General features: G+C 40.9%; 1 long non-coding RNA gene across 1 annotated transcript; it reads left to right on the top strand.

Moving 5' to 3' along the window:
- Window positions 1–8,314: 8,314 nt before the first annotated feature.
- Window positions 8,315–11,425, top strand: LOC138978219 (uncharacterized). Its single transcript, XR_011459607.1, has 4 exons — window positions 8,315–8,482; window positions 8,814–8,891; window positions 9,194–9,274; window positions 9,713–11,425. It is a non-coding gene; the product is annotated as an uncharacterized lncRNA (long non-coding RNA).
- Window positions 11,426–11,451: the final 26 nt, after the last annotated feature.

The raw sequence follows: 11,451 nt of genomic DNA, 5'->3' as shown, positions 1-11,451 counted from the left end.
CACACACACACACACACACACACACACACACACACACACACACACACACACAAGTCGTATATAGAAACAGAATGTAAGTGTGTGTGTGTGTGTGTGTGTGTGTGTGTGTGTGTGTGTGTGTGTGTGTGTGTGTGTGTGTGTGTGTGTCTGTGGTCACCATACCTCTGAGATGGCAAGAGGCAGGGACAAGATAGTGTGCATGCACACTCCCTAGGAGCCGCAGATGTGCATCTGGGTTTTAGTTTCTTGATTCATTGTTTCCTTTCTCAGATTATGGACCTCCCCTTTATTGAATACAGCCTATATAGTGCAAGACCAGTCCAGTGCCTACTGTTCACCTGTAGCAAGTACATAATGCCAGTGATATTAGAGGCTCTCTATTGCTCCTATGAGGCACACAAATGAAGAAAAAAACCTTAACTGAATTTCTAGAAGCTAAGGGAGCTAACTCTTACTATTTTGTTGTTATCCAAACAATGGAGGTAACACTGGATAGCGAGCTTCTTAAGACAAGGAAACCCCCATAGAAATTAACCAAAAATTGTTGATAGGTGTGTTTTGGGGTTTTGACACTATGACACACTTTGATCTAGGTTCTTTCAGTTGAGCATAACCAAAATGTGAATTGTTGGCAAAAAAGGCACTTTTTAAAAACTTTTTGTTGTTGTACTGTTTGTTTTGGAATCAGTTCTGGTTTCATTATATGTTCATTAACTTCAAATCGCCATAACTTTCCTTTAAAACCTCTTTGGAAGATGATTCAAGTATAAACATGTAGATCTACATACGCTGCTTGTGTTCGTCTACTGTCGCCCGAAAGTGGGTAACCTTGTTTTTGATTGGCTGGTGTGTGAAAGGGTTTGAAGCCTCACATGCCAAACAGAGCGTGTCGTATATAGTACATTTGCGGGCTGAATCTAAATATGCCATGTGCACAACTTGTACAGTTTTAGATCTGAAAACTTGTTGTGCTAAAATTTAAAGGCACAGTGCAGCTCACAGCCTTCGTTTTCCGTTTTTGTTGCAGCTGAGTGCATTTACAGTTCAAAAATCCTCCTATGGTAGTAAAACAAACCCAAAACTACCCAACGACGACATCTGTGAAGCTCGATAGTTTCTTGTTCACGCGAGTGCATAAATTAACCTAGTTATTACGTGGTGTTTGGTCGGAGTTCGATCAACTGAGTGATTCCGGGCTCCATTTTGTTTTACACAAACTCATGATGACGTCTGACATAGTTTGCTAGTGACGTGTCTTTTTGTGCATGATGTGGTGATCTACCTGATCTAAATTTAGATCCAAAAATAAGCCAAGACCAGCCGGGTCCGAGTACGAAATTAATTCTTAAAAAATCGCAGTTCTTGACTCTTTGGGTGCAAGTCAATGAAACTTGGTAGTTCTTCCAACGGATAGCTGCCTGAGGTATGACTAAAAGCCCCAGGGGCTCCGTGCACTTGGATTTGACAAGTTCAGTACCTTTAAGCTTACAGTATAGTTCGGTATGAGTAGGTCTAAAATGTGTTCGCGGCGTAAGGTTTGCGGATGGCTATGTTTACTCTGGGAAGACACAACACAGATTTCTCGGGAATCTACATGCCGCACCTCCCATTCTAATACGAAAATATGGACAAATCACAAAAAGAAAAAAACTAAGTAACACAAACAGTTGCTGTTGCTAGTTTTGAGTAAGCTGATGACGAGGTGATATGTAAGAAATGTTAAGTCCTTTGTACTGGAAACTTGCATTCTCCCAGTAAGGTAATACATTGTACTACGTTGCAAGCCCCTGGAGCAAATTTTTGATTAGCGCTTTTGTGAACAAGAAACAATTGACAAGTGGCTCTATCCCATCCCCCCCCCCCCCCCTTTCCCCGTCGCGATATAACCTTCGTGGTTGAAAACGACGTTAAACACCAAATAAATAAATAATAAATAAATAAATAAATAAGGATCTGAGACACGTCACAGTGTTGTGCGATGACGATGCTATCTGTCACTGAAAATTCACCACCGATACGTAACTTACTTCAACTTCAAGCGCGATTATCTCAGAATCACGTTTTCGCAGCATGCGTTGCGGTTACATGGATATTTTCAAAACTATTCAACCGATTGTCATAAAATTTGGCATGATGTTTGTTCATGTATTGTTTTACATTTCATTCCTCTTATTAAGAATTCTGAAGAAAGTTGTCATTTTTGTTACGTTTTTTCTATTTGGTACTTGTTTGGGCTGGTCAAAAACAACCTTTTTGTACATTTGTCAAAAGGCTGGAGGAACAAAACGCAGAGGAGTCATTTTTTGACACTTCAGCCAAATATGGTGACAATCGGAGAACATTTTTTGATCACATGTGTGTAACGCTACTCCGACCATTAACGTTGGCGCCACAACACTTGGTCCTAAAAACCTGATGTTATGAAACTGTTTTTGCAGATATCATAACGAAATTTGCACACTGCATTCCTTAATAATTCAAGTAATTACCGTGCAAGTTGTGTGCACATCGGTTTGTATTCCAGTGTGTAGCGCGAACACAAAAAACCGCAATTTTGCGCGAAATCCATGGGTTTTTGGCTCACGTAAGTGTAGCCTATGCGATGCTAACTTTTGTCTGTCTGTGCGTGCGTGCGTGCTTGCGTGCGTGCGTGTGTGATAGAAACTTTAACATTTGACTGAACACCGAAATACTAATTTTACCGGGTTATCATCCAAGCAACAGCTTCAAAGTATTGAAGCAATGATCAACATTTCGTCGGCGCGTATGTAGTTAAAATGTGTATCCAAAGAAAACGGGTGGTGGGGTTTTTTGGGGGGGTAAAAACAGGTGACTGGTTTGTGTTGTGTGTGGTATGTAGACCAGGTCAGGGGTCAAGGTTAGGTCAGATCGCGTGAAGGATTGTGGTATAGATTCACTTTTCAGTTCTAACCGAGCTGCATTCGCCGATTCGGGGAAGACGATTTCACATTGTTCGGTTTCGTAGCGGCTCCAGAAAAATAGATAAAGAAGATACCAAAGGAGATTTTCTACAGGTTGATCTGCACAGCGTGTTTTCAGTGTCTGCGCGAGGAAGCGCTGTCGAAAGCGCAGTGTCGATCTGGCAGTCGTGTCCCCGTAAGTAGGCTACAGACAGACAGATCTAGATCTAGCGTCTCCCACTCTTGCACCGTGTCACCTATGCTTACTGTGTGTGTGTATATGTGTGACGGAGTGATTGAGTTTGTGTTACTGTTTGTCGATTTCTTACGGGAGGCTTGAAGGCTTCGCCTCTTGTCTTACCTTAAAATGCTTTGGGGCTCCGCTTACACCCGGGCGAAGCCGGGCTCAACTGCTAGTGTATAATAAACCGAGCATAGGGCGTCATCGCACAAAAAGAAGCCTCCCAAATCCCCATACCGGTAGGGAAATCCTTTTTGTAAAATTACGTCAGTGCCCTTCGTTGATTGGACAATACGTTTCGGTGACAGCATAATGTGATTCACACTTGATGTCAGTGCTTTCCAAACTGATACAAAGTGAATGGGAGAATAGGAACAATTATAAAGTTAACGCTCGTCGAGAGCCCATGAGCAATTCTCAAAATAAAAGTTACAAAGCCAGCTAGCCTCTTCGCGCAGTCAGTATAGCGCTCCGGTCCAGGTTCGAGTCCCTTAGCAAATTTTGTTCAAATTTTTTTTTATTCTTCTTATCTTGACATAAACACTTACTATAACCAGGATTTATCACCAAACTGCAGTGAATAAATCATTCATTTAAAAATCATAGAAGGTCTGTAACATGCAACACGGTTTTCATGATAGCCGCACTGGTGAGTTACTTCCCTTGAACAGTTTGGAAGAATTCCCTATTTAATTTTGTGGTAACATTAGTTTTTGGGGAAAAGCCTAACGGGCGCATATGTAGCACTGCACGTCGAATCGAACCAATGGCTCGATCATAAATACTTGTAGATGATAAACTTGTGACAGGAGCTAAGAAGGTCCTGAACTGCGGAGATCTCTATGTCAACAGAGACATAAGAGGGAAGGGTACCTCATGTTACGCACGTCTCGTTGTTCTGACAAAAAAGACAAGGGTGATATCTCTCTTTACTTCTTTCGCTTCACGTGAACGCGCTTGTGTGTGTGTGTGTGTGTGTGTGTGTGTGTGTGTGTGTGTGTGTGTGTGTGCGCCCGCCTGCATGTGTTTGTATGTATGTATGTATGTATGTATGTATGTATGTATGTATGTATGTATGTATGTGATGTATGTATGTATGTATGTATGTATGTATGTATGTATGTATGAATGTATGTCTGTCTGTCTATCTGTCTGTATGTATGCCTCTCCGTGTGTGTGTGTGTGTGTGTGTGAGTGTGTGTGTGTGTGTGTTTGTGTGTGTGTCTGTGAGCGTGCGCGTACTAAAGTTAAAGGCACAGTAAGCCCCCCGTAAACCATCAGATACTGTTAGGCTTTTTACAAGCAGTTACCCCCCTAACCATGCTTATCTCCCGCCAATCCGTGCCCATTTTATGCCAAACTATGTCGTCTTATCAGTCTAGTAAATATGAACTTGACTGATCACAAGTCTTGCGTTTTTATTGATTATCCCCCTTTAGCATGATGGGGGATATTTGTGTTGCATGGTTGGTGTCACGTTTCAATATATCACAGAAGGTGATTATGAACGGTTAGTTACTGCTAACTAACTAACCACACCACGATTCACTCTCGCAGTCATACAAATAGATAGAATCAACAAAAGTATAAGTTTCAGACGCCTGTTTATATACTATCTCGCCACCTCCCTCGAGACTTCACTCCAAAAGATGTTTTACGTTCAAAACGTAAAAATAGGTCACTGACAAAAATGCCAGTTAAAGTTTAGAAAATAATAATAACACGCAGATCCCGTGTATAGATAGGAAATATAACTGGTCTGCCTAAAAGCGCGAGTTATGCAGGTGTCACACACCCCACGTTGTCACCACTCAAATGAAATCATAAATATAAACGATGACTTGGTGGTAGGGGCCTATACAGGGTGCAATGACATGGTGCACTATATTTTTGCCACTGAGTGGGCGACCCGTAAATAGTCTATCTCCACAACTGCTCCGTTGAATGAAGTGCCGGCTGGCGTGGAAACGAAGCAGGGATTAGTGGAGATATCAGGCGCCTCACTCAGTCGCTGAAGATCCTCCCCGTAGTCTACCAGAAATAGCAGAAATGAAGAATGGTAGGATGACGACAGCGACAGCAACCACCAGAACACCAGGTTACAGCATACAGCAGATGTTCCGGTTACAGCATATGTTCCGGTTACAGCATACAGCAGATGTTCCGGTTACAGCAACCACCAGAAGATAAGCAAGAAGGCTGCAACAAAAAGCATCGGTGCACTAAACATGCCACGCTACCCTTCACACTCCACCTTTAAACATGTCACCCTTCTATATTTCATAGAGCACGTGGGCCTGCACAAACGAACTTTTAAAACAACAAATCAGCTATTTTCCTTCCTTCTCTCCATATCTGCAAAAACCATATACAGATTATTATTTTAGCGTCACAAAGAGCAAATTATGCGCTAACCTGGAAAGAACAACAGAGAATATTTCATTCTACAGGGCCTGGACCCCAGGTTGTACCCCCCCTCCCCCTCTGGCTTAACTGCTCCGCCCCTGTAATCTGTGTTCCTAAGACAATGATTGTATGTATTGGTGTTCCCCTCTTGAGTCTTGTGCTTCAATGACAATGTTGCGGTGACTTTGTATGAGCCAAAATAATAGCCGAACATTTTCCAAGATGTCCTAAAGCTTTCTGACAGTTTCGGCCAAATGTCCCAACATGAAAATGTCTGGCAACACCCCTGGAGATGTATAGCTCAACTACATTCCAATCAATTGCATACACTGATTGTTAGCACAAGTACATCACTTAAGTAAAAATACACGAAATTTTCGTTGGGGGTATCGACACCACAGGGAAAAGTCTGTGATGTTGGTGGATTTCATTTGGTAGTGGCGCTCGCGGCTGGCTCGAAAGCAGTTGTTGCTATCGGCGTTGGTTCAACCTCCACATTCAGTGAGGAAGTCAAGTTTGTGCAGACTCTCCTCGGTGTCCGAGCATCCCCGTGTGTATGCATGTGCACGATAAAGATCCCCAGGTTCACAGCAAAAGTTTCAGGGCTTGGTAACATGAATACACGCATTAAGGAAAAAGAGGAAACAAGATCAGTAACGCCGTACTGTATGGCAGATCGATTTCCCTAGTGGGAAAACAGCCCGATTTTCCATAAGGGTAACCTCACAGGAAGATATAATATCTTATCCTAATTCTTCAATATTTCATATTCAACAGGCTATAATTATTTGATACATGGCAACGCAGTAAAATAGAAACCGCCGAAGATTAAACTCGCTAAAAAAAAAGTCGCTTATTGAGTCTGTCGGATTATGGAAAACTGAACAAAAAGCACATAAATGTCATAAGCGGTAATAAAAAATCCGTATTGAAAATCATATTTATATTAACCACACCACTAAGCCTATCTCCGAGAAAAATGGTGTCCAGGGGAGAAAATCAACTAAGTTCAAATGAATCGATTTACATTTTTTTGTCTCCCTTGTCATGGTCTTGATTTTTGGGTGTTCAGGAGCATTCTGATAATCCTCGCTCCACGGCTATCGCCAGTTGTCTCTCTGACCGAACGCAAAAGTCCTACGCGAATCTATCAAAAGAAGAATACAGAGTGATCTCCCATATGTTGTTCACGAGCAGTGTTCGCAAGACGAAAATGATTGCAGATTGGCCGATTTCGACAGTGATCTCCGTTCTGTTCTTCACAGTTATGATAAAGACATCGTTCTAAGGTCAAAATAAGTCGAAATTTTGGGACTGCTGCCGGAAGGAGACCGTAATATATGGTTGCATCACTGTCAAAAAAATCGTCTGCTCCAGCGAGGGCCGAAACCAAACGGTTGATTATCACGTTCTCTTTCTTTCTTTCTTTTTTTGGTGTTTAACGTCGTTTTCAACCATTCAAGGTTATATCGCGACGGGATTATCACGTGACACTTATGCCATATTTAGAGTTGTTTGCACAGTAAATACATCCGCGAAAAATAGATCGCTTGAAACTGTCTAAAATAAAAATTCCTCTGTAATTTAAAAATGACAAAACACCATGAAAAATCATTATCGACGATCGCGAATCTGCTTACATCCATAACACATTACAAAAAGCTCTAAATATGTTAAAAAAACAAAAAAACAAAAAAAAACGGTTTCCTTGCCAGACAAGGAAACTCAAGGCATCCTGTCAGGGACAGAATGAGATGAACTCATTTTGACCTGAGGTCAGGTTGGTTCAGGAGCTGAACGTCCGTTATCCAGGTCGAAAATGACAGGACAGGACACTACTAGCAGTCAGGACAGGACCCAGCGTCGCCCAGGTGTTCGTTGGCGGATGTAATAGAGCTAGTCGTTGTGAGACAAGGTAAGAGTGTTAGCAAGAACATAACTTTACCCTAAGCTAAAAGAAAAATCCTCGAAGTTTGGTTCATTGGACATAAGTTAGCTCCATTTCTTGAGACAAATTCTAGAAAATTAATCAGCAGAATGATGTAACTTAATCACTTTACATCCATGTGAGGGGGGGGGGGGGGTGCAGTGGTGTTGCAAACAAATCAGAAGCTGAAGCCTTGTAATGTTAACAACTGATAGACTACTTTAAAGACAGGAATGATAAGGTATGCTTCCTAAGGAAGAATTACCTCCCTTCCTTGTGCATTTATTTCAAGAGTTATTGATGTCGGGTGACAGCAAAACCCTAGTAAACAAGGGCGGATCTGGGGGGGGTTACACGGGTTACGTAACCCCCCACCCCCCAAAAAAAGAGGTAATTTATTGGCTCAGGATGCACGAGATAGCTCTATTTTGCTTCTTTGGATAAAAAAATTTTTCCGGGGGGGGAGGCATGCCCCCGGACCCCCCTAGAGGCTTAGGCGCTTTCGGCGCCGTCAACTTGTATCTTCGCAGTCATTTTGTAATCCCCCCCTCCAAAGTGAATTGATCCGCCCTTGCTAAAGGTAAGTTTATGAACAGTTTAATGATAGACAAAGCACAACCTTGACAAGAGCGTTGTAGTTCGAATCACTAGTCTTTGTAGTGAAGAAAAAGACGACAGTACTGTAGTTTGCAAACTTATCTCTTATCTCAGTCCTGGTGGTTTGATTTTGACCAAGAGAAACTATTTTATTTAGATTTCTGACTGCATCTTTGCCAACGTGTGTGTTTACTGACTTGAAAGATGGGATAGTTACATAGATATCCCTTGACAGGATCGCCAACTCTGCGCGCGCGCCAACGCTGGCCCTGTTTCGAACTCCCGTCTGCGGCTGCGAGAGGTTTTGACAGTAACTTTACTTCCGGTGCAGTCTTTCAACACATGGAGAAGAAGGAGAATTTCGAAGGGGAGGTGGAGTTTGTGGCTGAGGTATGTGAAAAGCAAACAAAGCAATTCAAAAAGATCATTGCTGATGATTGAAATGAGTCATGTGAATCAACAATAAAGATTGATTGTGGACGGCACGTCATTATTTTTGTTTTTAACACTTGAAACGCGAGAGCATCTGACACACTGGTAAATCCGAAGCTGTGCACGCAAGCTGATCAGCAGATCGTTTTTCTGCAGAATTCTCGCTCACATCGGCCACTATTTTAGCTCAGCGAACCGACAAATTTGCAACAGAACAATTTCTGAATGTTAGAAATTCGGCTGTAGATTTATAGATACCCTTTCTATTCCATGGTTGTTGTTTTTTCAGGGGTTTTCAAGTACCGACATCTCAATCGCTGAAAAGATGACAGCATCACCACAAAAGAAACTCCAAGAATTGCCAAAAGTAAGTAAATATATTGACAGACCTATGTAAAAGACTATGAAAATTTAGAACTGGAACAACAGATATTCAAGAAATAACCGATAAGTGATATATTATAACTGAACCATTGATTGATTTGAATGTACATCATGCATGGAAGTTAAAAATGGTGCATGAACTGAAGTCAGATCAACACATCAAAAAGATCAGTGCAATATATTTGTTTTCTTTCCCCTGCAGCATAATTCTGTTTTGATATATGCTTGATGTCTTCTGTTGTTTTTAAATTCATTGTCACTTCTAAATTGCATGCTTTATTGCAGAACGCTTGTGCAGCTATCAAGAATGACAACTGCCTTTCACCGGAGCTCAGAGGGCTTGTCGACCAATTCAGTAATTGAAAAGTAAGTTTTTGAGTAAGGCGATATAAAAAATATCAGCTTGCAAAGTCCCAGTACCTGAAAGATCACTTTCATTCATAGTTTTCGAGCAAAAATACTGCTTCGTTGCACAGAGAGGCTACTGTTTACAAATATTTTAGGTACATGCCTGCCACTACAATATTTCATGTGTTTTTTAGGATCATTGATAGCACATGTCATAGTTGAAAGACATGATAAGGATTCATGAAAGTGGTTTGTCAACACGTTCTATAACGACAAATGGAATACAAAATTTAATATGTTCACATCCATTCATGTAAAGTGTAGTTTTTGGTTGTTGTCGTGTGTTGTTGGTTTTGATTGTGTGCATGCATCTACATCTTCAGTTTCACTCTTGGGTTGATTTCTGCTATATTTGTGTGTTGTTTTATTTATAATATTTTATTTTCTGTGTTTTAGGTGCAGATCTGGAAGAGAAACTTCTGCTTCTTCATGACTGCCTAGTTCCCTGAGGCAAGGTTGGGAATGCTGCCAAGGAGAAGGCATGGGCCAGGTACTACTCTGCTTTTTCAACCCAGCATTCAGGCATTACTGAGTTGACAATATCCCCTGCAGTTTCAGCCTGGATTGCCTTGAACATGTTTATACTGTTGGTGTCTTAAAGGCCTATGAAGAAAAACTAGGGAACCAGTAAGTGCATTAGAAATCAAAGAGGATGAAGAGGACAAAGCAAAGTATGTTGGAGGATGTGTTGCCAAAAAGCTAAAACAGAGAGTTTGGTGTCTCCAAAAGAGTGCGTACAGAGATGAGAAATTGCAGTGTTTGGAAGCCCTGACTTGCGCACCTGAATACTACAGTGAAAAGAGTGAAACCACCCCTGACATGACAAGCATGCTGAACAAGGGCAAACTGACCTTTGTCAAGCCCAATGTATTGCAGATGTGTCTGTCCATGCAACACAAAGCAGAAATCTTAAACAGAATGAGGCAAAGCGTTGATGATATCAAATAACCAAAGGGAAGTAATTGCTCTTTATTCATACGACATGACTGTGTAATAGAGTAAGCGAGAGCTGTACAAAACCTTTTCTCCTGGCACCTGAGAGAATAACAAGCATTGAAATATACAAGCGACTTTCATCCTCTCGTGCCAGGAGAAAAGGTTCCGTACAACTCTCGCTTAATCTATTACACATGTCGTATGCATAAAGAGCGATTACTTCCCTTTGGTGATTTGATGTCCATGGAACATATTTTCTGGGAAACCTGTGCATCAACACACAGGCAAAAGCAGATGACTTTATTGAACCATGCAGGAACAGTGATGCTGTTCCGGTGTGTTTTTATGACACTTTGTATTCATTTGATCTTTCACAAGCTGTTCAAGAAGACACTTTGCAAAATGTTCTGTTTTTTTTTTAAATAAGACTCCACCACAAACTGAAGACAATGATGGACAAAATGAAATGTACATGGAAAGAAAAGACTGAGGAAAAAGCCGAAAACATACAATGTTGGACAAAATGAAATGCACATGGAAAGAAAGGAGTTTGAGGAAAAAGCTGAAAACATACAATGTTGAGAACAATCAGGAAGGATCTCTGTTGTGTGTTGTGTATGATCTTTCTTCATGCAGTACAAACTATCCTATCTGATCAAGTGCATGTACATTGAATTTGAACTTCTTGATTGTTGTCTTAGGTGTCAATTTTTTGTGTTAAAATCTGCTGTCGTTAAAATGTACTTCTCTTCCTATTTGGTTCAGTATTGTATCACATGGCTTGTTCAGTGCCTGTTCTGTATTTTCATCAGTCCATGTAAATTTAAGTCTGCAACATGAAAAATTGAAACATATTCATTTTCCTATGGTTCAAACCTAATTCCTTTATGTACTTGTTCAAAATATAATTTTGACAGCGAGATATTTTGCAAACAGTTTTCATTTCAAAATCAATTGTCAGCCACTTGATAAATGTCTTGCATCGATGCGTCTGTTTTTATGTTGACCACTATGTACACTGGAATTTGCTTTGCTTTCCTAATAGAACATGTTCAGTCGCATACCAGCAACACTTTGTTATAACCTTGAATGGTTGAAAACGACGTTAAACACCAAATAAAGAAAGAAAGAAAGAAAGCAACACTTTGTTAACGTTTGAATGGAATTGGAAGTTGTATGAACTCAAATAGAGCATAATA

Source organism: Littorina saxatilis, linkage group LG10, assembly GCF_037325665.1.
Source record: "Littorina saxatilis isolate snail1 linkage group LG10, US_GU_Lsax_2.0, whole genome shotgun sequence".
Classification (NCBI taxonomy): domain Eukaryota; kingdom Metazoa; phylum Mollusca; class Gastropoda; order Littorinimorpha; family Littorinidae; genus Littorina; species Littorina saxatilis.
The sequence above is the reverse complement of the archived record's forward strand: the minus strand, read 5'-3'. Positions and strand labels throughout refer to the sequence as shown.